Source organism: Leptidea sinapis, chromosome 25 (genome assembly GCF_905404315.1).
Source record: "Leptidea sinapis chromosome 25, ilLepSina1.1, whole genome shotgun sequence".
NCBI lineage: Eukaryota > Metazoa > Arthropoda > Insecta > Lepidoptera > Pieridae > Leptidea > Leptidea sinapis.
The window spans coordinates 11,395,287-11,416,966 of NC_066289.1; the positions used below are offsets into that span (position 1 = coordinate 11,395,287).

Consider the following 21,680-nt stretch of genomic DNA (forward strand, 5'->3'; position numbering starts at 1 on the left):
TTGGAAACTGACAGGGATGAAAATTTTCTGTGTCGTACTGCTTTAATATTTTCACTTTCTGTTGTCAGATTTATATAAAAGTCTTTGTTTGCAGCCTATATATGATAAAGCCGTTTTTAGCCCTTATATAATTAAAACATTTCTAAAAATAAGAAACATAAAAAAGAAAAACAGAGAGAAACATATAATGATGACATTGATCTTACTTGATAAATAGATAAATAACTTTGATCTAAGAATTAAATACAAGGATAAAGGAGAAGAGAGTCGAGAACGTTTGTATTAAAAAATGCCCACGAATGTTTCCAATTAAGAAATTAAAATTTATGATATTGTTAGCAGACCTGTCAGTGGTTGTCGTGCCCGAACGTTAAAATTTAAATTAAGAACCAATTACTAGGTCACAGATATTTATCACTATAAAAGACATATTATAGAAGAAGCTGTGGAAGCGACTGAAAAACATGTTACCCGTAGTGATATTTTTAGGAGGAGTGTAAAAAAGTTCGTATGAAACATACACTAACGCTAACGGAGAATATTTGCAGTTGAGTGAAAGAGTCAACAGCAAAAGACTAATCCATATTTTTCAAAGAATCAAATACCTCTAAAGAGTCAAAAACATTTTTTTTTATGAAATAGGAGGACAAACGAGCGTACGGGTCACCTGGTGTTAAGTGATCACCGCCGCCCACATTCTCTTGCAACACCAGAGGAATCACAAGAGCGTTGCCGGCCTTTAAGGAAGGTGTACGCGTTTTTTTTTGAAGGTACCCATGTCGTATCGTCCCGGAAACACCGCACAAGGAAGCTCATTCCACAGCTTTGTAGTACGAGGGAGAAAGCTTCTTGAAAACCGCACTGTGGAGGACCGCCACACATCCAGATGGTGGGGATGATATCCTAACTTGTGGCGTGTCGTGCGAAGGTAAAATTCGGCGGCAGGAATCAGGTTAAACAGCTCTTCGGAACACTCCCCGTGATAAATGCGGTAGAAGACACACAATGAAGCGACGTCTCTACGCAACATTATTTAATATTGTTTAGCGGTTAATGATATCAGGCGCGTTGCAGAAGTAATTGAAAAATGCAATAATAAATAATGAAATCTTCATCCCATTCAGTTTTTAAAATTTCGTAAAAATTGGTAAATTGGTTAATTTTTGGAGGAGGAAATTGCCGAGAACGAAATCCGTATTATTTACTTTTTTCTCACGATACATTTTATTTTTCTCGCATGAACGTAATGGAAAACTACTCACATTTTTAATACATTCTAAAATTTGTAGACATGAACAATTACATCCGATCGAAGCATGAGCAAGACGACATTCGGTCTAGCTGACGCCTCGGGCTAGACGACTCGCACTGAATGCCTAATTACGGCGTCGAGCAAATAACTTTTCTATTTGCTCCGGCTCGGGTCGCGTTCGGCAAAACATTAATCATGATTGAGCTAAGTGGCTTAATACGGGCAGGATAATGGCGGGCAATGATCGTGGCGGGGGGCGGCGCCGCACTGGCGCGCTCTTGGACGTCCGGGCTCCGGCCACCTCACGCGGAGCGCCCTGCTGCTCTCGTTCTATTAGTCACTTGTTCACTCGCTATTCATTCAGCGTCGAATACGAGATGCACTAACAGGGCTGATTAATGCTATTGTAGCTCGTAATAATATGCTTCAAATGTTGGTTACGGTCGAGCTTATACTGCTCTTTTAGAATTCATTTGGTACCATAACGAAGAGAGTTAAGACTTTTTTATGCTTATACAGTATACATTACGAGTACACCCATATTGTCCGATGACATTTTGTCATCTTGTAGAGCTAGTGACATAATGCCGTTACTGTAAACATTTTGAGACTTCTGATAAAAAAACCGTGACAAGTAGGTTTCGCAGTCCTCTTGATGTTGAGGTTCTCTCAATTTCTTGCTTTAATAGCATCAGTTGCTGGCAGTAGAGATGAGGATCGATAGTTCTGGGCCCGGCTGTCGAAGATTATAATGACGAATGCCCTTCCAATCCTACCACATACACAGAATTATTTTTTGCGTGTTAACCCGGGTTTTGCCAGTCTGTGACGCCAGACCGACCTTTAACCCTTCCTTTTTCGAAGGTTCGGTCGTATGTGATCCACTTACTTCAACAGTTCTCAATATCTTTAAAAATGGTTCGGTTTCATTACGTCTCAGTAAAGAATAGCAATGAATGAATAAACGGTTCATTGGATTTCTTTCAGTGAGCTCATGTGGCATCCAAATATCCAGCTTTTGTCAAACGGGTCAAAACTGTTTTGTGGTCATCAGTTTTTCAACTATGTCGTAACCACTGTTATTCCGATCTTGCTCCGCTTTTCAAAGACGGCGTCTATTTAAACGTTACAGGACGACAAGAGCATCTTTGGCACCAAAATTCCCAGATTGAAACCGCTAAAACCAACTGTGGGCTACTCTTACTGACAACGATAGATAACGATGATAGGTCCATAAGGGTCAGAATTTATTCGCGGCTTGCGTTACATATTTTTCCCCTTTTTATTCCAAAATCAAAAATTTTATCTAAATTACTTGGACAAGTTATAAACTGAAGATGAATAATGAATATTTTAACGCGTCAACATTTACAAACAATTCTGGTTTGGTCATATAAAGGTAATGGGCGATAAAAGTTTGGTTGCATTAATTTGGTTTAGTTATGTAGAAAGGATTCTAAAAAGGATGACCTAGCGTCAAGAATACCAAGAATAAGAGAAAAAGAAATTATGTCAGAACTGTGGCTAATGGTAGTATGGATGGAAGTTTTAGGATAGGGGGATAAACGTCCACGCACTGGAAATGAAGTAAGAACCAAAAGAAATAGGTCTTGCATTAAGCAAATCGTGATAGCCAGGGTAAGCTATAATCTGTGACTACCCATAATATGAGAGATAGGCATGACTACATGTGTGTTGTGTGTGAAGGTCGGAAGATGCTCATACAAACAAGTTTTTTTAAAGAAAAAAGTGGTGGGATGAGCAAAACTTTCACCTGACGCTATTGATAGGCCCTGCCCATTGAACACTGTGATCTCATGACTCTTGTAAAACCCCAAAAAATTATAAAAGTGCGGCTGTGGTACCCACGTAGTCGACAGTCGGTGCAAAGAAGCCTCCCACTGGTGAGGTATTGGATAGAGGGATGCTTCATTATAGATTAGTACATAGTGTATGTGAAAACACATTAATACTCGCAACGTAAACGTAACGACAGCACGGTGGTACCGCAATGTGTAACACAAACACCGGATCGAAGAGCGCCCGCGGCCGATACTGTTATTGTTTGTGAAGCGAAACTAAAACCACCGACACACATAGCAAGCAACAACACCGAGACAACAGACTGTGGAAACTAATGTCAAATGAAAACCTGTTGCTTTTTATCTAATAATAACAATGTTGTTTGTGTAAGGTACAGAAATTGCTGATTAAAATATCCAGTATAATATGAAGATTTTAGTAATGTAAACTCATACAGCATTATGGCAGGAGAAGAAATGAACACTCCCACATACTTTCTTGCGAGCCAAAAAATCCAAGCATTAGTATTATAAAAGGTGTCTTCGTAATATCTAATGTCACGGGTAATTAAGCACTCTGGTTAACATTTCAACCGTTATTATAAAATCTCTCTTAACTTTGTCATGTATTACTATTTTTTTTTTAATTTCTGTTTCTGTCTAGGAAAAAGTGCTTCAATGTTCTGCCCAACCGTACTAGTGAAGTCTACCGGATGGCTTATTTCATAGCGATTTGTAATGAGCATAATTATCAGAATATGAAAACTCTGCAAGCGTGCACCTTTATTGGGCAGCTAATCACAGTCCACTAATTTAATGGCTATGAAGTATTCAATCAGCGACCAAGCCACCACACCGAATAAGTCAGCTCTGTTTAGCCAGAGCATTGCATCTCCTTCTTCCAACAATACAATACAAAACATGCACCTATCTTCCAGAGTTACTACTCTGGAAGGATAGGATTGAAACAGTTCTGACATAATTTCAGTCTTTCTTATTCTTGGTACTCTTTACTCTAGTTCAACCTTTCAAAACCACCGAACCGAACCGAGCTGGCAAGATACTCAACGCCGCTCTTATAAATCAATATTTATTCAAGTTCTTTACAAAATAATTAAACAACCTTTGCAAAGTGGTTAAACAAATATACTCAAATCATATCGATTTACATTATTACGCTAAAAAACCATAATTCCTCAAGAGACTAGACAAATCCTCTAGACACACACAGTTAATAAAAAGTAATCACGCGAACATTTATCAACACTTGCTATGCCTAGTAGCCGAAATCTAATGTAAAAATAACAGTAGCAACAAAATGGGAGAAATCTGCGACTGAATATATACCTCTTTCAATCGCAGGGCTGCAAAGACGAACGGTATCATAAGGCGCTCCACGGGCGGCAGACAGAGAAAGCTTTTCCTTGTCGCGGTGCATTACACTAAACGATAACTCCGATACGAAGCCGATATTGCTACCCATTTCCGATCCTTGAGTGCAACAATTGCCGCGCAATACCATATAATGGCAGCACGAGAACTTTGAAGCGTGCTATAACTTTGTTAATTTGAAAGTTACTGTATGTTATATAACCCCGTAAGATGTAAGGTCCGGAATATTCAAATAAACAAAAAAATTATGACCTGAATCCTCAAGATTCAACAAAAGCGACCGGAGAGTAGTGCACCATTATGGTCCTCAGCTGCGTCTTCATTTCGATAAAGACCTCAATTTTTCAATTGTTGCTCGTCACCAGAAATGCTCAGGGTTGCTTTACATTGCTGGATAGACGGTCAGAAAGGTAGACAACTATTATTGCTTCAAATTTCTACTATAAGATTCATAAGATTTGAGATACTAAGTTTTCGATGACTTTTTGCTATCTTGTAGGCAGTGATATGGTCTCGTTACAGTAGAAGATTTGGGACTACTGTAAAAAAACGCGACAAGTAGTTTTTTGCAGTCCTCTGTTATGTTAATTTAACACTGCTTCATGAATTCTGAAAAGTCCGAAACAGGTGGAAATCTGAAGGTCAGAATCAGGACTATACGGCGGATGTATTAACACATCCCAGCCAAAATGTCTTAATTTTTGCTGGGTGATTAAAATGTGTTTGGTTTAACGCTATTGTTTTGAAAGAACACGCTATTTTTTGATAGATTACAGTCGCTTTCTGTGAACGACTTGCGTTAATAACAGGAGTTGTTGGCAGAAGAAATCCGAATCGATGGTCCTGCCCGACGGTAAAAGCTAATGATGAACAAAGTCCTTTAAACCCCTCCATACACATAGCATCACCTTATTCCAAATTAGCCCTGGTTTTGCAACAGGTTTTGCCAGACCGAACCATTGACCACACAACTTTTTAGGACGTTCTTGTTGTACGTGAAACACTTTCCAACACCAGTTCTCAGTCTCATCAAAATGTTCAAGCGAACGGTTACCAAAATGACACTTAAAATCAGTAAGGTATCTCATAAAAGTAAATAAAAATATTATGAACTGAAGTGAAAATAATAATTACTCTGTCGGAAAGTTGCATTTGCGCTTTCTTCGTAGATGCAACCTGCTTGTTATTTTACGAGTTGATTTCCAGGAGACTTGTAATGCGACTTACTTAACTCAGCGGAACAGAACAGAATTCGATGAAGCGACAACTCGTTTCCAATTACTGTGTTCACATTAAGTTTAATCATTAGCTTCTGTTTTGCTCGTTGCACTGAAACCGGGTTCTCACAAAGCCTAGTTACAATTTTACTCGGAAATTGTAGATCCATTACTATAGGCATAGAATAATGTATCGATTACCAAAACATTTACATTTTTAAGGATACTTATTATTACTCTGCTGTTTAGAGAAATAATAGCAAAAAGGCACTCTATTATAATATTAGTCCAAAAAGTATCATCTAATCACTACTATCACCTAAGCCATACGAATGGAAAACTCAAAGCATTAGTAAACTGACCAAAGATGTACTACAAAATAAACAGAGTCATAATTAGCCTATTTAACTTCGATTTGACTGTTTTGTGTTTGCGTCAATCGTATGTGAATATTTGTTTATTTCATCTTGGAATAAATTTGGAGATTTCCACGTATATAGTCACTCATCACGATTTCTCTGGAACCATAAGCCGAGAGACTTGAAATTTGGTAGGAATATTCCTTTGCCGAGTAGAGGTCAGCCAAGAACTTTTACGAAAGAAGAAGGGTTTTACAAAGTTCCACCCGCAATTTTTTTTTATTATGAACAGAACAACGTCTGTCGGGTCAGCTAGTAGATTATATTTGTTAATTCACGTAATTTTTTTAAGACCGTGTGGAGGCAAAAATCGTAATTTTGACTAATAATTTATATATTTCACTCAGAATAGGATAATTTTTTATGTTTTTAAAGTGGTAACCCTCACACGGGATTAATAACACAAATGAAACTGAAAACAAAATTTTATGAACGATGCGGGACTCGTTCCCGCGACCTCTCGCGTACTGTGCGTGCACTCTTTCCAACTGACCCAACTGTTTGAGTGGCGTATCGTTGATAAAATCTTGTATGCTTTGTTCATAAATTTTTGTTTTCAGTTTTCTTTGTGCAAAATAGGATACTTTAATATTTTTTGTACGATAAAATTTTCCACTAAATATTATGCTACAGACATGAGCAGAATGGCCGTAAACATTTACCGGGCCTTTTCTAAAAAAAATTGCATTACAATAATTCTTCGTCTGTTCCCAAAGTGCTATAGTAACATTAACTATGGGTACGTTCTTTAACAATTATTCTTTTGAATTGCGCAACACATGCATTCTTTTTCATTTATCAATCCCTATTTTACTAAGATTTTTATTAAGTTTTTACTAAGCAAAGATTAAGAGGCTCTGGGAAAATTATTTATTTCTTTATGCAATTGAAGCCATTCTTATTGCAAAAGAGAAACATTGCCAGTTTCACAGTTATTATATTTACGGGGTACTTTGTTACGAAGCTGTAAAAAGTATTTGTAAGAAAAATATTTCCGTATTTTAGTAACAATGAGAGAACAAGTTGAGCGAAGAATCCTTAAGAAAGCACAATTGGAGAGAAACCATGTAAAATGAACACTTTTCGTGGCTTTCAACTTGATGTTGAAATTCGGCGCTTGGTTTCAGTATTTCATATTTTGCAAATGTAGGTACTTCCTTACTACATACAGAATGTGTGCTCGATAGGGGAATTATAAATGAAATAACCAGCAAATAGCTAAGTGCTTGATAATTATTTACACCTGATTAATTATCATATGAAAAATATTATTGTACGTCTGCGATATAGATAATATTATAGAAACGTAGGATGTACGAAGAAGGAAACAGAAGCGTGACAAGGACTAACATTTCAGAGCCCGCGTTCATAAGGAAAGAAAGAAGGAAAGAGAAACATTTAATTAACAAAATAGTCACAGGATACATTTAATAGAGTAAGATGAAAGTAAAAAAAAACAAACCGAAAAAGAATGTTTTTAAATAATAATAATTTAATATTAGAGAGTTCCTGTGCAGTGCAGGGTATTCCCTGGTCACCGACTCAGGATTATCTGTGACACGGCCTACGAATAGCATATATCTATAATACTGGACAACACCTATATTTTCACCACCAATGCTAACAAGGCCGGTCTTGTTTTTGCCGTTCCAACAACCGTGACTTATATTTCCGACGAAAATTTTCGGCGGATCGAAGAGGACGTGGAAGATTATTCCATCATTAAGTTGCATTGTAGCGAAAACTTGATTAGATATTTAGATTATTGTTTGCATTAAAAGAGAAAACTGAAGAAGTACGCGGAGTGCCTATATTTTTTTTATTCAGTTCCGTAATGAAAGTGAAGACCGCTAGTAAAGGTTGATAAGAAACATCATGGAAAAAAGGTAATTTAAAGGCAAAAAATACTTGATATTTCACAAGGCAAAGATTTACATAGAGGATAATAAAGTTAAATCTTAAAAAACTCACTGAAGGCGTTTCATTAGCTTACTCAGTTAAAGTTTTACTCTTTAATTTGGCCCGGAGGAGGTTTTTATTTAAATCCTACTTTGGGTTTAGACTAGTAAGCCAAAAAGACAATTTCATACTTAAGTTTCTATTATAACCTGAATAATTAGGAATGGAATCAGAGATTTGCAGTTGGAATGTAAAACTACAGGAAAAAATATTCAATGCAGTGACATGTAACAATGTGACCACCATGTAATGGATTCAAAACTTTGTATTTATTAAATAAAAGTATACTTATACTTAATAATATAATATAATTAATTACGAGTGGGAGGCTCTTTTGCACAGGATGCCAGCTAAATTATGGGTACCACAACGGCGCCTATTTCTGCCGTGAAGCAGTAATGTGTAAGCATTACTGTGTTTCGGTCTGAAGGGCGCCGTAGCTAGTGAAATTACTAGGCAAATGAGACTTCACACTTTATGTCTCAAGGTGACGAGCGCAGTTTTAGTGCCATTCAGAATTTTTGGGTAATGGATTTAAACATATATGTTATATGAATGTGATAGATAGATTTTCTTACCTTATAAATTTAGAGATTAACATCGAAATATAAAAATGAAGGCTTTTATTTTTAAATCAATAGATCAACTATTGAAATGCTAAAAGCAGGAAATGGTTTGAAATACGAATCTCAATTACTTCTCAATTCTCTTAGGGCATAATCTTCACACAACTTGGTATCGAAGAAGCTGGGCGTCATAAATAGAGCACGGCAATACTTCAAGCCGGCCCAGATTCTTGCGACTTACAAAGCGCAGATCCGGCCATATATGGAGTTTATTTGAATTTGAAATTCTAAATCTATTTTAATTTAAATTTTATCTGTTGTCTCGCGTATCAGTTTGAACCATTCGACCGCGTGCAACGCGGAGCTGCTAGAATTTTCGGGAAGCCAGTGCTCTGTGAACGGCTCGATTACCTGGCGTAGCATAGAGACCTCATTGTGTGTTTTCTACCGCATTTATCACAGGGAGTGTTGTGGAGCTGTTTGACCTGATTCCTGCCGACGAATTCCACCTTCGCACGACACGCCACAAATTTAGATATCATCCCTCTGGATGTGTGGCGTTTGTCCACAGTGCGGTTTTCAATAACTATCTTCCACGTACAACAACGCCGTGGAATAAGCTTCTTTGTGCGGTGTTTCCGGGGCGATACGACATGAGTAGAACGTACTCCTTTAAGGCCAGCAATGCTCCTGTGATTCCTCTGGTGTTGCAAGAGAATGTGGGCAGTGGTGATCACTTAACACCAGGTGACCCGTACACTCGTTTAACCCCAAAATTCAAAGTACATCATTATTTTGGGCATCCTACACTAGTCCCCAAAAATCAAGCAAAATCCCAAAGAAATATGTTAGAAAAATAATAATGTAATCTTCACAATGTTAATTTATTAAAAACAAACCATGTCCAATGCGAAATAAACGAGTCGAGTATGAGAATTTGCGCATGTTTCCGCAGCTTTTAAATTACAAAGCTGATTGAAAACAAATAATGAAATACATTAGCATTGAATATGGTTTAATAAGAGCAAAATGAAAACACGTGTGGAAGCGTGGCAGAATGGTTTACAATACCCAGTTTTGGGGAAAAAGAGGAAATGAATTCTATTTTAATGTATTTCTTTACATTACAACTTGTCATTTTTGTAAGGAGCTTTAGCTCACCACTCTTAATGTGTTTTTGTCACTAAAAGCTTTTGCTTTCATTCTGTTTTTTACAAATTATTATTATTTTACTTCACCTACTTTATTAATTTATCTTATAACACAGAAGTGCAAAAAAACTTAACAGTTTTTTGCACGATATGCATATTTGGGTGGCGCTATGAGAGAGACACAGAGACGATAGGTCTACTGACATTCTCGGCGTGTTTTATCATATTTTTAAAATAATATTTATGTCTATAAGTAATATAAAAATTAAAACCATAGATTTATTCACGCCTGTTTTGCAGTTGGGTAGACAAACACTTTATTATGAACGATCATACACTTATAAAACGTACTTCCACCAACCAGAACTTGACAATTAAACCTGACATGTTTAGGCCAATTCGTCCAACTCCATACTATATATTCATTTCACGTCTATTTTTCATTTATTCATTAACATAAAAAAGCACTATTTAATGATAAAGTTATACATTCTACCCTTGACCACTAAACCTTCACCCTTTAACACTTCGGAAACAACGACATCCAATGAGAAGAAGTCAAACGAAACTCATTGCTACTGTTATAAAAGTGAAGCAAAGAGAAGGTTTATAATGAAGTTCTCCTATAAGTTGGTTACAATCACAACCAAGTATATACAAAGGAATTCTGAGAATGCCCCTCTCACCATGAACAGTTTCCTATGATGATATATTTACATAAAGAACTCCCGACGCTTATCAAAACATTTCCTCATCTAAGCGTACTTAATACCAAACACGTGTACCGCTACAAAGATACACCAGTCATAATGAAGAATAATTTTATTTACTGCGTTATGCTGCAACATTTTAATTATGCCCCATAAAAATTAGTTTCAATAAAGGTGTATGTGTAATATTTCATTCGATAATGAAACTAATGAGTAGATGGATAGACATGGTGTTTAAATCGGGCAAATAGAACACCAGCGCGGTACAGTCCATATTACTAATGCTTTTACAATGTGAAGATACATCGTTATAAGATCCCAATTCTTTTTCAATAAAAATTGACAAGACACATTCCACCACGCTGCAGCTGGGGATGAGTTAAGAGCAAGTCATAACCAGAATATTATACTGAATTATTTTTCAATATGCATCTCTTAATTTTTACAAAATATCGATTACTTATAATCGATCACAAGATCGATTTAGAAAAAAATATTTTTAATTATTCTTGAAATCCAAAAGCTTACTAAATACTGCTGATCAGTTATTCGGAAACTTGATCTGGAAAGGTTTCGAAATTTCGTGTTAACTTAAATAATAATAAAAATATAACTTCAACGCAAAATCTAATGTAAAAACACAGTTACATTAGATTTTACACGCATTTTAATACTTTAAAAAGTATTTTATTTAAATGTTTCACAATCAAGGAAAATACTACTGCGGATACTTTTAAATAATACTACACATATCGGGTTGCCACACATATTTGTCATTAGTATTAATTCGTGAATAATATTTAGATTTCAAAATATACTAGCTTAAATTTTGTAAGCAACATAATAGAGAGCTACGGATCCAATAAAATGGTATACCATATTATATTATTGTACAAGTGAACTAAGTTGCTCAATATACAAGAGGCCGCAGGCGAGGGCGTAAAACCGATTCTCCAACCTACTCTACTAGAGAATTTCATATATAAGTTTAATGAATAATGAGCCGTTCAATACAATCGATAAATAATATGAATCAATAGTGTAATGGAACATACGGCACACACATCAACATCCAAGCTTTGTATACAAATGTAGTTAACGTCCATTCGTTGAACAGCATTGCCGTAAAGTGGAGTGACGGTGACCATAAAGAACGCGGTCAAACACTGGCCGTAAACATTGGCGAGGCCGCCGCCCGCCACGCCTCTCGCCTTGTTAATAACCTCTGGCTGTCTGATCGATATCGGACACACTAAATATTGGACCAGAGACCGAAATGTTCCTTAATTATAATCAATAAATAGCTTAGCTTTGAAAGTTAAACACGTATTTTGACATGGGAATTCATGGTGCGTACTTTGTTATATTATCAAGTTGGGTTGTTTTTTATGACAATAAGGTGCGACACGAGCATTGCCCATTAATTTAATGCAGTGCCGCTCAGGATTCTTGAAAAACTCAAAAATTCTGAGCGGCATTACAATTGCGCCCTTCAGACCGAAATACAATAATGCTTACACATTACTGCTTCACGGCAGAAATAAGCGCCATTGTAGTACGCAAAATCTAGCCGGCATCCTGTGCAAAGGAGCCTCCCACTGGTCAAACTGGTTGTATCGATGTAATGAGCAGTAAATCACCTGACAGCGTACGGATGGAACATATTATGCTTATTATTGACAGATGAGTTTCGGGTTCTATTATGTAAATAAATAGTCCAAAAACATATAAATGCGGTAGAAGACACACAATGAAGCGACGTCTCTAAGCAACGCCAAGTGATCCAGTCGTTCACAGAGCACTGACTCCCCGAAAATACGAGCTGCTCTGCGTTGCAAGCGGTCAAGTGGGGCGCGCCAGACCAGAGATGACAGCAATACTCGATACGTGGCCGGACCTGTGCTTTGTAGAGCGCTAGAATGTGGGTCGGCTTGAAGTATTGCCGTGCTCTATTAATGACGCCCAGCGTCTTCGAAGCCAATTTGGCTTTGCTCTCCAGGTTACCGCAAAATTAGCAAACGCTCGAGATTTCGAGACTCAGTTCACCCTGACTACATCACTTGCCACACGGCAAACAAAGGAATTCTAGGAGTGTTTTTTGTGCACGTACCCATATCGTACCGTCGTACTACAAAAAATATCAATATTCACGATAATTCACAAATGATATCATATATCACACGGCAGCGAGTAAATTTAAGTTTAAGAAAATATGCAATTAGCGATTTTTCAGAACAAATTTAGCCTATATTGAATTATGAAATGCTTTATCGATTTTATATCTTATCTTCTTAAAATGTCATTTGTTAGTAAAAACCATTCCAGGCAAATGTTGGCCATGTTATGTCTAAATTAAAATGATTGCTGTGTAAATAATTCAATGTTTAATTTTTACAAGTTACTATAGTGAGACACTGTTTTATAATAAATTTATAATATTGTTAATCAGATCTGAGTTATTTCTGATCGGCGAAGTCGACATATTGTGTCGATGTACATAACAAAATCTTTCAACGTAATTAACACTAATATGAAGACGACTAATTTACTAATAATTTTGTACACGTTAGCAGTAACAAAATATGTTTTGTTATTTTGCCTTATATCTTAATTAGGATCACCAGGCTAATTTTGATATACTAGCGATGAAGGAAACCGATTGTATGTCTCATACGATCTCCTTCGTACTTATATTATTACGTCGTCTGATACTGATCTTAGATTAAAAAAGAAGGAAAGAAATTATTAAAGATTAAAAAAAAGTCGATTGAAAAATAAGGTTAAAATGTGTAATATATTTTTTAAAGATTGAGTGTTCCTTCTAAGGATGTAGAAGCCACTGAGTATTTTTTTAAATTTAATTAGTATGCAGTGGCTTTCATTTTGTTTTTATCAAATTTATTACACTTATAATATATGGAATGGATAATATTTTCTAATATGTAGCATACGATCGTGAGTAACGTAACGCCCTTCTCAATTATTATTTATCGTATCGTATGTGCAATCATTCGTGAGAGATATTGTCAAGGCGCTCTCACTACGCGCTACGTCGTAGCAACCGCCCTTCGCCCGTGTGACACTAACGATATACAAATGAACCAAACTCGACACATTGTGCAAACATCGGCTGTCAACTTAATTCAACTTTACTTTCATACTAACAGCATTTGTCACGTGATTTTGCCAACATGAATATTTATAATAGGGTTACTAAAAGGAGTATTTTTATCAGTACTCTATTATACTATTGCAAGTCGTTGAAATCCCTTAAATAATATGGCTGTGGGAAGCGATGGCCAGCACGTGTGGCATGTTTCATTCATAACTCAAGGAAATTTCAGATAGGGCATGTAGACTCATTTTTAGCTAAAATGTGAAAAAACCTTTTAAGGTGGGTGAACATTACAATTTAGCTTTTGAAGAAAAAACATTACAAAATTAGTTACCTGTAATGTCGCAATTAGAACAACACTTTTACATTGTTATTTTTTCTCAAAAACAAAAGGTAGAAAAAATAAACAAAGGATATCTCAAAACATTCGGCCAATTAAGAGTGGATTTAAGTTTATAAACAAGGATAAAGCGGGAAGAATGTACATTTTCCTCCCGAATATTATTAATAATCTATCAGATACTTAATCTGAGATTCGAAAAGATTTAAAATTTTTTGATAATATTTATTTTAAAGCTTTTAAGTTTTACAAGAAAAAGCATTATTTCTCAGAAGCAAAATAAAATAAGATTGTAAATGCTATGTAAAATTGTTACACTCTTAACTGGTTACTTAAAGAATATACACTTCAAAGATCTCCTAATTGTGCTGTAACATTTAATTAATATTTGAGCACAACTGTATAAGATATGCTCCAAATATAATAACACTACTAATATATATATATATATATATATATATATTAGTAACAATAATAGTTATTAGGCGAATAAGTCTAACTTATCTATACTGATAAATGAACAACCGTTTTTTCCTTTGGGTATACTGCGAATACTACAGAACCGATCAGAATAATGTTTATCCCATAAGATGCAGCGTGTTTCGGAGGTTTTAGTATGATATGTTAACAAATAATTCACACAATGACTTTTTTTACATATGACAATTCATACAATGAGCGGGCGCGGGGTACTTAATGTATATGGTAAAACAACGTTTGCTGGGTGAGCACATTGTGTGGGTATATCCGTCAAGCGGGTGCCCGCGTAGATTTTAGCGTATTATTACAAGTAACACAATTTTATACTTTCTGAACCGATTGGCATAAACAAAGATTAAATAAAAATTAGCGCGCACAAACAGACGAAAATTGTAAGAACTACAATTTGGACCTTACTTACATACGTACAATGTGTATAATTTTTTCTTTCTATTTAATATTTAATTTTTATCGACACGCATGTTCGTATCTAGTTATATATCCTAACCCATAGTACAGCAGAGCCTTAAGCTCTCACGCTGCGGTAGAGCCTAACACAGCACTTCTCTTATCAGTCGGCCCTCCCGGGCGACTTGTTATTATAACAGTAGTTGGTAAGATAGTTTTAATTTACATTTTGCATTTATATTTAAGATATTTGGATCAGTATTGCATCAAACTTTGTAAGCTCGGGTCGTAAATAATAAAATCTTATTTCGATTCTAAAATATTAATTTTAATTTCTATTTTTAAAAACTCAAATCCTCGCTCCCGGTCTAACTATCTATATATAAGTGTACTAATAATTTTGCACGACATCTTGTTTCATAACAGTAGCAAGTTTGATAGATAATGAGGTTTTAATTGAGGGCGTCGCCGCACTGATGTGGTGGCCGCGCTTAACTTCATTACATGGACCGACTAACAACATTACTTAATGTAATTGACTTTGTTCATACAACCAATTATTATAGCCTCCTCCCAAATGGCAACATTTAAACACAATATTTGGCCGACCATAAAACAATTTTCAATGGCCACTATGAAATAATAGAAGGCATGACATTACAGACTTTGTTCATTTCAAATAAAAAAACAACACTTACATTCAAGACTTAGCCAACGTAATAACAAGTTTATATTTGTTCCTGGTTTTAGCATAATGATTATCACAGATTCTAGAAAATTCGGCATTGTGCCGTCATTTAAATCTACATTACATTCTCAACAATATATTGAGAAGCAACAGTAAAAATGTTAATGTCTTTAAATTTTTCTGTAGTAGAGGCGTAGTACTGAGTCAGTACTGCCTCCACACCTATTTCTGCCGCAAAACTGCAATATTATCTCACAAATAAGTCTATATGAAGAATTTGTTCTGTTGCGTTATAAAATCTGAGAATGGTTATGATAAAACCATTTTTCTTTTAATTTTTAAAAGACTTAAGGTATGAATGGCGGTATTATTACTACCACATAAAACATTCCATCTATGTGTAAAGATAAAGGCTGTCAGGTCACATGTGACCAGGTAACACCGGGCATATCACAGAAGATATGACAGAGACGATATAAGAAGTAAGAAACAACTCGCAATAAAGTTCTCTCGCAATAAACTCGCATGCTGGCTATACGTGGAAGAAAATTGCTAGAAAAGCGCACTGTGAAATAACGTTGTAAATCCCTTTAATGAAAATAATATAAAATAATAGCTGATTCCTGTCGCTCAATTCCACCTTCGGACGACATGCCACAAGTTAGGATATCATCCCCACCATCTGAATGTGTGGCGGTCCTTCTCAGTCCGGTTTATTTCCGGGATGATACGAAATGAGTACCTTCAAAAAAAAGCGCGTAAACCTTCCTCAAAGGCGGGTAACGCTCCTGTCATTCCTCTGGTGTTGCAAGAGAATGGGGGCGGCGGTGAGAACTTACTTAACACGAGGTGACCCCTACGTTCGTTTGTCTTCTTTTCCCTTAAAAAAAAGAGTTTGTTATTTACTAATATAAATAAATAGAAAACCAAAAGTCAGCCGGGCTGTCGTCTAGTTTCGCAACGACACAAAAGCACAATAATCTGAACGGAATATCGAGTAAATTATTGGTGTAGTGAGACGTAAACAAGTCGAGGACGTCACACTTGTTGAGCATCAACAACGGTGACAGCCACTTCAGCCCCGGAGTCTGTCGCCCACATGCAAATGAGATGGCGAGGCGCCGGGCAAAAGCAAGGCGCCAACATGGCGAACAGAGTGACGCGATTATCGCTTCAATTTACGCTACACGACGCCGGACGATCATCTGCACGAGTCAAATGATTATTGAAGTGAGTTTAAATGTTTGAGATTCTTGTATTTATGAGATCCTTGAGTTTTGCTGATTACATTTTACTAATGGTTGGAGTGGGGACAATTTATGATGAGTCCTTAAATAATTTATACGTCTTAGTCTTTTGCTGTTAGACAACCAATAGAAATAGGCCAGGTTTAATAATTTAGTGTGCGTGATAAGTTACGTCTTACACTAGCGATTTGTATGACATGACTTTATTCTGTACTTATCAATTTTTAGGTTGGCTGTCAGCTGTTCGAATTGGTCAAACGGCGAGACAATTACAATGAGGTGATTTCATTAAATTCGGCCTAAAACATCATAGAGCCACATCCAAATTTTTCATATTCCTGGACTACCGCTCGATTAGGCGTCTGTTCAACACGGAAACGACCATCGCAACGTATCACATGGAATCGGGATTCGTCAGTAAAAGTATCCTCTTCTTCCACACAAAAAAAGTAAAAAGCACTGACCTCCATTGCCGAAGTTATATCAGTATGTGTTTAGATACTCTGTGTCTTCTTGACGATAAGCACCACATTCGGGGCATATGTAGGGGCTGAGGCATTAGTTTCATTCCTGACTTTTAACAATATACATATACATTATGATGATACGTCACCATATTCGAAGGCCTGCGTCCACTTAACGAAAAGGTTCGTTATGTGATTAAGTATAGTACTTAACGAAGTAAATATAATCAAAGCTAATGTTCCGAGGAAAACAATGATAGTGCAGTGTTGCGGATATAAATAAGGTTTGTGGTGCGTTGCAACTGTGGCGGGCAGATGCGGAGAACGGTGATTATTGTCAGACATTCAGTGTCTCATTACGACTCCACACCTAATGGATGAAGCAGATTTTAAGTCACGTGTTTGTTACAGCTTCTTCTATTGTAGCATTAAAATATTTCTAAACTTTACGAAGACTAGTTTTAAATGAACTGAAATTGTATGGATTAACGTCTCCCATACTTTCTGACAATACCAGATATATCATACCGTTGATATGGTACCGGCTTTTAGGAATCTTTTTTTAAGGTACAAACTCAAACAAAGGGCTACCAATCGAATATATATTATTATTTTATAGCGCAAACTGTAAAGCTTTTAATGGCAGTTCTATCAAAGGCAACCGCTGTTGATTACAGCACAATATGTGCAACATCAAATTTAACACAAACGAAACCAATCACTTGACAGAAGTGACGGTTGAGCAGGCGCGCACACAACGTCTCTGACAGCTGTCACTGTACAATGTAAATAATCTGTGGCGTGTCATCTATACTATTATTATTAAGAGGGAATTAGTATTTTTGTTTGTAATGAATAAATTTAAAAATACTACACCGATTTAAAAATTATTTAACTACCAATTCATATATTATCAAGTAAATTGAATCACCGCTCACCGTCGAAAGTGCTCAGGAAAACTCACACTAAATCCAGCCTGAGGGTATATACTTTAGCTTTATGAAATGTTCTCAGTATTTTTACTATATATCAAAAATAAAATAATTGACAGCCTGTAACCGCAGCACGCTATAGTTATTTATGCAACTGTTGTGTAATAACGGGTATTAAAACACGAATGTGTGTATTAAAACACGAATGTGGGTATTTGATAATAGTATCACTTGAGTGTTTTAATACCTAATTATCAACAGTTGCATACAATACTTTATCTACCCATGCTATAAATCCTCTATTAAAGATTCTGAAACAGTTAGCTTATTGCCAACATTAAAACACCCAATGTTCTTATAACCATTACTTCATCCAAACGAAAGTTGTAATGTTGTACTGAATTTCATAACAACACTCCTATGTTTTTTTTCGAACCCTTCATGCGCAGTGTTTCAATAGATAGCCACATTCTTATTGCTCGATGCGTGGTATCTGTATGAATTTCAAAAAATAGTGTTTTTTTTGTAAACAAAAAAGTTTACAAAAAAAGGGCGATTCATTTTAACGCTGCAAAAGAACATTATATTCGAGTGAATTTTAATTATTGCACTATACAAAATGTAAATTACTACTACACAAATAATTGTTTCATTAATACTTCGTTTATTTGTATATAATCAGTAATGAATGATATTAGGTTACTACTAGGACTGGTGTTTTAATGTTAGCAGTAAGCTAACTTTTCGAGAACCTTTTAGAGGATTCATATTCTGGGTGTAGATAAAGTCTTTTATGCACCTGTTGATAATTAGGTATTAAAACACTCATGTGATACTAAATCCACATTCGTGTTTAATACCCCTTATTACACAACAGTTGCATAAATAACTGTTATCTACACCCATAATATGAATTCTCTATAAAAGATTCTGAAACAGTTAGCTTACTGCTAACATTAAAAAAGCCAGTCCTAGTAACCATAATATCATCCAAAGGAGTGTTATTATGAAAACGTATGATATAATGTTGTACTGAATTTCATTACAACACTCGTTTGGATGGTGTAATGGTTATTAGGGACATTGGGTGTTTTTAGGATAAGCTGTTTTAGAATCCTTAATAGAGCAATTAAAGCATGGGAGTAGATAAAGGTTGTTTACCTTTGCCAGTTATCACCGTATCTGATCTGTGACATGCCATCGAATATAATAATCCCCAGTAGGGTCGCGCTGTCGCTCGATAGTGGGGCTAGCCCGGGTCCGCGGTCGGTCAGCCGTAATTAACGGTAGCTAGCAGCTGTCAGCGCGCATTCAACACACGCTGCTCAAACGATCCGGCGCTGGGACAAATTGCTGAACACGTCACATATGTGGGCGCTTACTGCTTAACACAACAGTTTTATTTCAATTAAATAAATACGCGGTGTTAATAAAAAAAAATTGCCATTTGTAGAGACTGTCGATAGTAGTGAAAAGTTAGAACTTTTAGTATTACAATTTGAAATTTATTAACGTTTAAAAACAATTTATTTTTAAAACTTATTTTCATTAATATATTAATCAAATAAAAACACTATTTCAACAATGGACAGTATATACACATTGAACTTTTCACTAAATCCATACAATTTCACTTATAACATATACACAGCACTAATGTTTGCACAATACGTTATCTGTAGATATAACTATAATCATTTCGGTGATGTGAACTCATCAGATTTCACCCATCCAAAAAGTATCTAAATCTACATATTTATATTCCTAATTATTTATTTATCGCATCCATTACTAATGAGAATGTCGGTGACGCGAAACCATAAGATATTCCCCTACCAAAAAGTGCCCAACACGATGGAAGAAGTTTTTTTTTATTTCAATAATTTAGTACTCAAATCTTAATATATCTGTAGTTTTCAATCTTTACTCAAAACGATATATCGTAATAATAAACGCTTTTATAATTGATTACTATAAATAAAATTAACTATTATACATTATACAATAATGTGACTGCAACTATGGACAAAGTGTTGAAACAGTTCTTGGGATAATAAACTCTGATTGGTATGAAAACTTAAAATAATCGATTTTCCAGAGATATGCCTACATATGCCCTACCTAGTCAATATAACTTTGGGCCCCTAAGAATGCGTTTTAAAAATCTGCACTTAATCAAAAAATAGAAACAAAAATTTATATGTATATGTTCAAGAATTGCTCTTTTTAATACAACTTTCACGTAACGATTTAAAAAATATTTACTTTACTAAATTTTTATTCAAATTGGTTCAGTAGGTACTTTCGGAATATATCAGTCACAAACATAAATCATGAAAATAAGATGTTAATATGTACAAAAAAGGTAGTTCAATTTCTTATTAATAATAATAATATTGACACACTTTTTTACACAAATTATCTTGCCCCAAGTTAAGCATATAATATAGCCTGTGTTATGGGTTACAAGACAATGATATATTTAATACAATATACTTACTTAAACATACATAAATACATTTAAACATCCATGACTCGGAAACAAACATCCATATTCAATATATATTAATATTCATATACTTATATTTATTCAACATAGCTGTCATCTCAAAACTCAGAGTTAATTTTAAAATAACGTTTTGGACGTAGCTGTATCAACTTTTATCAGGATTCTGCTTTGACAAAATTAGTCTCCATGATTCCAGATAAGGAAAAAATCATGAATAAGCGGACACTGACACGCAGCTGACAATGACAGAAGATGTAGTTAAAGACGTGGCACGTCATAATAACTTTAGCCAATCAAAACCGTTTATGATCATTTCATTGTAACCTACACTCGGAGGCCTCATCCTGATATTGGCTAAATTGTGGTGGCCCTTCCACAAAAGCCATAAAGAGCACAGTATAGAACTAAAAATTAATTAAGATGCTTTCTTAAAAATACTTAACACTTTTATAAGTTTAAAATCAGTCCAAATAGCCTTTTAAACCAGCCTTTTCACCTTTCGCTTAATGGAAATACATGTAATAGTAGGTATTTTTTCTCGATTTTTCTCTACTTTGATCTCAATATTTTTACATTACTTTATTTTTCTGTGGGATAGTTGGCTAACGAGGTTAATATGTTTCAATATCATTTGACGTCAGTTTAATATTAAAAACCACGTTTTGAAAAGAAACGCCACCCTGAGTGTGTTGTTTGTGGGGTACTTATCTTATCTTACCACTTAATTGGCTGAGATGATTGTCAGAAACCAGTCAAATAGGGTATTTGTTATTAATTTAAGTGTACATCTAGCTCGATACTTTTGTTGCCGTAACACTGTAATATTGTAAAAAATTACAACTCTAAGATAATTTACTGGTTGTTTCTCGTCACAATTTAATATATCAAGCGTAATAGAAAATATTTTCCATCGACAATGTAACAAATATTAAAACATTCCACGAGATAATTAAGCGCTTTTATAGAATGTTGAAAATTCTAACGCAGTGAGTAGGTATGCAGTCTTCGATGTGACGTCGGATATATTAA

The 21,680-nt window shown here is 35.4% G+C and overlaps 1 protein-coding gene and 1 long non-coding RNA gene across 3 annotated transcripts in view; one reads left to right on the plus strand and one right to left on the minus strand.

The window, feature by feature from the left end:
• Positions 1-21,680, plus strand: part of LOC126971976 (uncharacterized) — a 500,026-nt gene that overhangs the window by 240,914 nt on the left and 237,432 nt on the right. The window contains exon 1 of one of the 2 annotated variants that reach the window (XR_007731018.1): positions 716-748. The exons of the other annotated variant lie outside the window; for it this stretch is intronic. This is a non-coding gene — a long non-coding RNA (uncharacterized LOC126971976). Of the gene's footprint in view, positions 1-715; positions 749-21,680 lie in introns of those variants that run through there. 2 annotated transcript variants of the gene reach the window in all.
• LOC126971928 (membralin) overlaps positions 1-21,680 on the minus strand; it is a 152,508-nt gene that overhangs the window by 36,077 nt on the left and 94,751 nt on the right. The gene's annotated exons all lie outside the window — the stretch shown is intronic.